Source organism: Oncorhynchus mykiss, chromosome 10, assembly GCF_057628025.1.
Source record: "Oncorhynchus mykiss isolate SJ-2025 chromosome 10, ASM5762802v1, whole genome shotgun sequence".
Classification (NCBI taxonomy): domain Eukaryota; kingdom Metazoa; phylum Chordata; class Actinopteri; order Salmoniformes; family Salmonidae; genus Oncorhynchus; species Oncorhynchus mykiss.
Genome location: NC_143031.1, coordinates 87,843,808 through 87,850,911, shown reverse-complemented (window position 1 = coordinate 87,850,911; position 7,104 = coordinate 87,843,808).

Here is a 7,104-nt window from a genome sequence, read left to right as displayed (position 1 = left end):
AACTGAACTAGAACTAATAGAGTTAAAACTGAACTAGAACTAATAGAGTTAAAACTGTTAGAACTAGAACTAATAGAGTTAAAACTGTTAGAACTAATAGAGTTAAAACTGAACTAGAACTAATAGAGTTAAAACTGAACTAGAACTAATAGAGTTAAAACTGAACTAGAACTAATAGAGTTAAAACTGAACTAGAACTAATAGAGTTAAAACTGAACTAGAACTAATAGAGTTAAAACTGAACTAGAACTAATAGAGTTAAAACTGAACTAGAACTAATAGAGTTAAAACTGAACTAGAACTAATAGAGTTAAAACTGTTAGAACTAGAACTAATAGAGTTAAAACTGAACTAGAACTAATAGAGTTAAAACTGAACTAGAACTAATAGAGTTAAAACTGAACTAGAACTAATAGAGTTAAAACTGTTAGAACTAGAACTAATAGAGTTAAAACTGAACTAGAACTAATAGAGTTAAAACTGTTAGAACTAGAACTAATAGAGTTAAAACTGAACTAGAACTAATAGAGTTAAAACTGAACTAGAACTAATAGAGTTAAAACTGAACTAGAACTAATAGAGTTAAAACTGTTAGAACTAGAACTAATAGAGTTAAAACTGAACTAGAACTAATAGAGTTAAAACTGAACTAGAACTAATAGAGTTAAAACTGTTAGAACTAGAACTAATAGAGTTAAAACTGTTAGAACTAATAGAGTTCAAACTGAACTAGAACTAATAAACTGTTAAACTGTTAGAACTAATAGAGTTAAAACTGAACTAGAACTAATAGAGTTAAAACTGAACTAGAACTAATAGAGTTAAAACTGTTAGAACTAGAACTAATAGAGTTAAAACTGAACTAGAACTAATAGAGTTAAAACTGAACTAGAACTAATAGAGTTAAAACTGTTAGAACTAGAACTAATAGAGTTAAAACTGAACTAGAACTAATAGAGTTAAAACTGAACTAGAACTAATAGAGTTAAAACTGAACTAGAACTAATAGAGTTAAAACTGTTAGAACTAGAACTAATAGAGTTAAAACTGAACTAGAACTAATAGAGTTAAAACTGAACTAGAACTAATAGAGTTAAAACTGAACTAGAACTAATAGAGTTAAAACTGAACTAGAACTAATAGAGTTAAAACTGAACTAGAACTAATAGAGTTAAAACTGAACTAGAACTAATAGAGTTAAACCTGAACTAGAACTAATAGAGTTAAAACTGTTAGAACTAGAACTAATAGAGTTAAAACTGAACTAGAACTAATAGAGTTAAAACTGTTAGAACTAGAACTAATAGAGTTAAAACTGAACTAGAACTAATAGAGTTAAAACTGTTAGAACTAGAACTAATAGAGTTAAAACTGAACTAGAACTAATAGAGTTAAAACTGAACTAGAACTAATAGAGTTAAAACTGAACTAGAACTAATAGAGTTAAAACTGAACTAGAACTAATAGAGTTAAAACTGAACTAGAACTAATAGAGTTAAAACTGTTAGAACTAGAACTAATAGAGTTAAAACTGAACTAGAACTAATAGAGTTAAAACTGTTAGAACTAGAACTAATAGAGTTAAAACTGAACTAGAACTAATAGAGTTAAAACTGTTAGAACTAGAACTAATAGAGTTAAAACTGAACTAGAACTAATAGAGTTAAAACTGAACTAGAACTAATAGAGTTAAAACTGAACTAGAACTAATAGAGTTAAAATTGTTAGAACTAGAACTAATAGAGTTAAAACTGAACTAGAACTAATAGAGTTAAAACTGAACTAGAACTAATAGAGTTAAAACTGAACTAGAACTAATAGAGTTAAAACTGTTAGAACTAGAACTAATAGAGTTAAAACTGTTAGAACTAATAGAGTTAAAACTGAACTAGAACTAATAGAGTTTAAACTGTTAGAACTAATAGAGTTAAAACTGAACTAGAACTAATAGAGTTAAAACTGAACTAGAACTAATAGAGTTAAAACTGAACTAGAACTAATAGAGTTAAAACTGAACTAGAACTAATAGAGTTAAAACTGAACTAGAACTAATAGAGTTAAAACTGTTAGAACTAGAACTAATAGAGTTAAAACTAAACTAGAACTAATAGAGTTAAAACTGTTAGAACTAGAACTAATAGAGTTAAAACTGAACTAGAACTAATAGAGTTAAAACTGTTAGAACTAGAACTAATAGAGTTAAAACTGAACTAGAACTAATAGAGTTAAAACTGAACTAGAACTAATAGAGTTAAAACTGAACTAGAACTAATAGAGTTAAAACTGAACTAGAACTAATAGAGTTCAAACTGAACTAGAACTAATAGAGTTAAAACTGAACTAGAACTAATAGAGTTCAAACTGAACTAGAACTAATAGAGTTTAAACTGTTAGAACTAATAGAGTTAAAACTGAACTAGAACTAATAGAGTTAAAACTGAACTAGAACTAATAGAGTTAAAACTGAACTAGAACTAATAGAGTTCAAACTGAACTAGAACTAATAGAGTTTAAACTGTTAGAACTAATAGAGTTAAAACTGAACTAGAACTAATAGAGTTAAAACTGAACTAGAACTAATAGAGTTAAAACTGAACTAGAACTAATAGAGTTAAAACTGAACTAGAACTAATAGAGTTAAAACTGAACTAGAACTAATAGAGTTAAAACTGAACTAGAACTAATAGAGTTAAAACTGAACTAGAACTAATAGAGTTAAAACTGTTAGAACTAGAACTAATAGAGTTAAAACTAAACTAGAACTAATAGAGTTAAAACTGTTAGAACTAGAACTAATAGAGTTAAAACTGAACTAGAACTAATAGAGTTAAAACTGTTAGAACTAGAACTAATAGAGTTAAAACTGAACTAGAACTAATAGAGTTAAAACTGAACTAGAACTAATAGAGTTAAAACTGAACTAGAACTAATAGAGTTAAAACTGAACTAGAACTAATAGAGTTAAAACTGAACTAGAACTAATAGAGTTAAAACTGAACTAGAACTAATAGAGTTCAAACTGAACTTGTCACACCCTGACCATAGTTTACTTTGTATATTTCTATGTTGTGGTTGGTCAGGGTGTGATCTGAGTGGGCATTCTATGTTACATGTCTAGTTTGTCTAGTTCTATGTTCGGCCTGATATGGTTCTCAATCAGAGGCAGGTGTTCGTCATTGTCTCTGATTGGGAACCATATTTAGGTAGCCTGGGTTTCACTGTGTGTTTGTGGGTGATTGTTCCTGTCTATGTGTTTTTCACCAGATAGGCTGTTTTAGGTTTTCGTTACGTTCATCACGTTCTTTATTTTGTAGTGTTTGCATTGATTCATGTTTTACGTTTGTTCATTAAAACATGGATCGCAATCTACACGCTGCATTTTGGTCCGACTCTCCTTCTCACACGGAAAACCGTTACAGAATCACCCACCACAAAAGGACCAAGCAGCGTGTTAACAGGCAGGAGCAGCGCGAGGAGACGCGCAATAAGGATTTCTGGACATGGGAGGAAATCCTCGACGGGAGAGGACCCTGGGCTAAACCAGGGGAGTGTAGCCGCCCAAAGGTGCAGCGGGAGAAGAAACAACAGGAGCAGCCCAAAGAGGAGTACAGTATGGAGTATACGACTTGGGAGGAGATCGACAGGTGGGCGGCCGACCCAGGGAGAGTGCCGGAGCCCGCCTGGGATTCGATGGAGCAGTGCGCGGAAGGTTATCAGAGAATGGAGTTGGCGAAGCAGGCACGGCGGCGCGGAAGGAAGCCCGAGAGGCAGCCCCAAAAATTTCTTGGGGGGGGGCTAACAGGGAGTATGGCTACGCCAGGTAGGAGACCTGGGCAGACTCCCTGTGCTTACCGGGGGGCTAGAGAGACCGGACAGGCACCGTGTTATGCAGTGGTGCGCACGGTGTCTCCAGTGCGGGTGCATAGCCCGGTGCGGTATATTCCAGCTCCGCGTGTCGGCCGGGCTAGATTGAGCGTCGAGCCTAATGCCATGAAGCCGGCTCTACGCAGCTGGTCCCCAGTGCGTCTCCTTGGGCCGGCTTACATGGCACCAGCCTTGCGCTCGGTGTCTCCGGTTCGCCTGCATAGCCCAGTGCGGGCTATTCCACCTCGCCGCACTGGCAGGGCGACCGTGAGCATTCAACCAGGTAAGGTTGGGCAGGCTCGGTGCTCAAGAGCTCCAGTGCACCTGCACGGTCCGGTTTTTCCAGTACCACCTCCACACCCCAGCCCTCCGGTAGCAGCTCCCCGCACCAGGCTTCCTGTGCGTGTCCTCGGCCCAGTACCACCAGTGCCAGCACCACGCATCAGGCCTACAGTGCGCCTCGCCTGTCCAGCGCTGTCGGAGCCCTCCTCCTCTCCAGCGCTGTCGGAGTCTCCCGCCTGTTTAGCGCTGTTAGAGCCTTCCTTCTCTACAGCGCTGCCGGAGTCTCCCGCCTGTTCAGAACTGCCAGTTTGCAAAGAGCTGCCAGTTTGCATAGAGCTGCCAGTTTGCATAGAGCTGCCAGTTAGCATAGAGCTGCCAGTTAGCATAGAGCTGCCAGTTAGCATAGAGCTGCCAGTTAGCATAGAGCTGCCAGTTAGCATAGAGCTGCCAGTCTGCGAGGAGCTGCCAGTCTGCAAGGAGCTGCCAGTCTGCAAGGAGCTGCCAGTCTGCATAGAGCTGCCAGTCTGCAAGGAGCTGCCTGTCTGCAAGGAGCCGCCAGAGCTGCCTGTCTGCAGGATGCCGCCAGAGCTGCCAGTCTGCAAGGAGCCGCCAGAGCTGCCAGTTAGCATGGAGCAGCCAGGGCCGCCAGTCAGTATGGAGCAGCCAGGGCCGCCAGTCAGCATGGAGCAGCCAGGGCCGCCAGTCAGCATGGAGCAGCCAGGGCCGCCAGTCAGCATGGAGCAGCCAGTCAGCATGGAGCAGCCAGAGCAGCCAGTCAGCATGGAGCAGCCAGAGCTGTCAGTCAGCATGGAGCAGCCAGTCAGCATGGAGCAGCCAGAGCTGCCAGTCAGCATGGAGCAGCCAGTCAGCATGGAGCAGCCAGAGCTGCCAGTCGACCAGACTCTCCCAGATCTGCCAGTCGACCAGACTCTCCCAGATCTGCCAGTCGACCAGACTCTCCCAGATCTGCCAGTCGACCAGACTCTCCCAGATCTGCCAGTCGACCAGACTCTCCCAGATCTGCCAGTCGACCAGACTCTCCCAGATCTGCCAGTCGACCAGACTCTTCCAGATCTGCCAGTCGACCAGACTCTTCCAGATCTGCCAGTCGACCAGACTCTTCCAGATCTGCCAGTCGACCAGACTCTTCCAGATCTGCCAGTCGACCAGACTCTTCCAGATCTGCCAGTCGACCAGACTCTTCCAGATCTGCCAGTCGACCAGACTCTTCCAGATCTGCCAGTCGACCAGACTCTTCCAGATCTGCCAGTCGACCAGACTCTTCCAGATCTGCCAGTCGACCAGACTCTTCCAGATCTGCCAGTCAGCCAGGATCTGCTAGATCCTACTACCTGCCTGGGCTTCCTCTCAGTGCTGAGCTTCCTCTCAGTGCTGAGCGTCCTTTCAGTGCTGAGCTACCCATCAGTCCCGAGCTACCTCTGTCCCGAGCTGTCCCTCTGTCCCGAGCGGTCATTAAGGAGGGTAACCTATCTAGGGACGCAAGGGAGGTGGACTAAAACGATTATGGAGTGGGGTCCACGTCCAGCGCCAGAGCCGCCACCGCGGACAGATGCCCACCCAGACCCTCCCCTATAGGTTCAGGTTTTGCGGCCGGAGTCCGCACCTTGGGGGGGGGGGTACTGTCACACCCTGACCATAGTTTACTTTGTATATTTCTATGTTGTGGTTGGTCAGGGTGTGATCTGAGTGGGCATTCTATGTTACATGTCTAGTTTGTCTAGTTCTATGTTCGGCCTGATATGGTTCTCAATCAGAGGCAGGTGTTCGTCATTGTCTCTGATTGGGAACCATATTTAGGTAGCCTGGGTTTCACTGTGTGTTTGTGGGTGATTGTTCCTGTCTATGTGTTTTTCACCAGATAGGCTGTTTTAGGTTTTCGTTACGTTCATCACGTTCTTTATTTTGTAGTGTTTGCATTGATTCGTGTTTTACGTTTGTTCATTAAAACATGGATCGCAATCTACACGCTGCATTTTGGTCCGACTCTCCTTCTCATACGGAAAACCGTTACAGAACTAGAACTAATAGAGTTAAAACTGAACTAGAACTAATAGAGTTAAAACTGAACTAGAACTAATAGAGTTAAAACTGAACTAGAACTAGAACTAATAGAGTTAAAACTGAACTAGAACTAATAGAGTTAAAACTGTTAGAACTAATAGAGTTAAAACTGAACTAGAACTAATAGAGTTAAAACTGTTAGAACTAATAGAGTTAAAACTGAACTAGAACTAATAGAGTTAAAACTGTTAGAACTAGAACTAATAGAGTTAAAACTGAACTAGAACTAATAGAGTTAAAACTGAACTAGAACTAATAGAGTTAAAACTGAACTAGAACTAATAGAGTTAAAACTGTTAGAACTAATAGAGTTAAAACTGTTAGAACTAATAGAGTTCAAACTGAACTAGAACTAATAGAGTTTAAACTGTTAGAACTAATAGAGTTAAAACTGAACTAGAACTAATAGAGTTAAAACTGAACTAGAACTAATAGAGTTAAAACTGAACTAGAACTAATAGAGTTAAAACTGAACTAGAACTAATAGAGTTAAAACTGAACTAGAACTAATAGAGTTAAAACTGAACTAGAACTAATAGAGTTAAAACTGAACTAGAACTAATAGAGTTAAAACTGAACTAGAACTAATAGAGTTAAAACTGAACTAGAACTAATAGAGTTAAAACTGAACTAGAACTAATAGAGTTAAAACTGAACTAGAACTAATAGAGTTAAAACTGAACTAGAACTAATAGAGTTAAAACTGAACTAGAACTAATAGAGTTAAAACTGTTAGAACTAGAACTAATAGAGTTAAAACTGAACTAGAACTAATAGAGTTAAAACTGAACTAGAACTAATAGAGTTAAAACTGAACTAGAACTAATAGAGTTAAAACTGAACTAGAACTAATAGAGTTAAAACTGTTAGAACTAG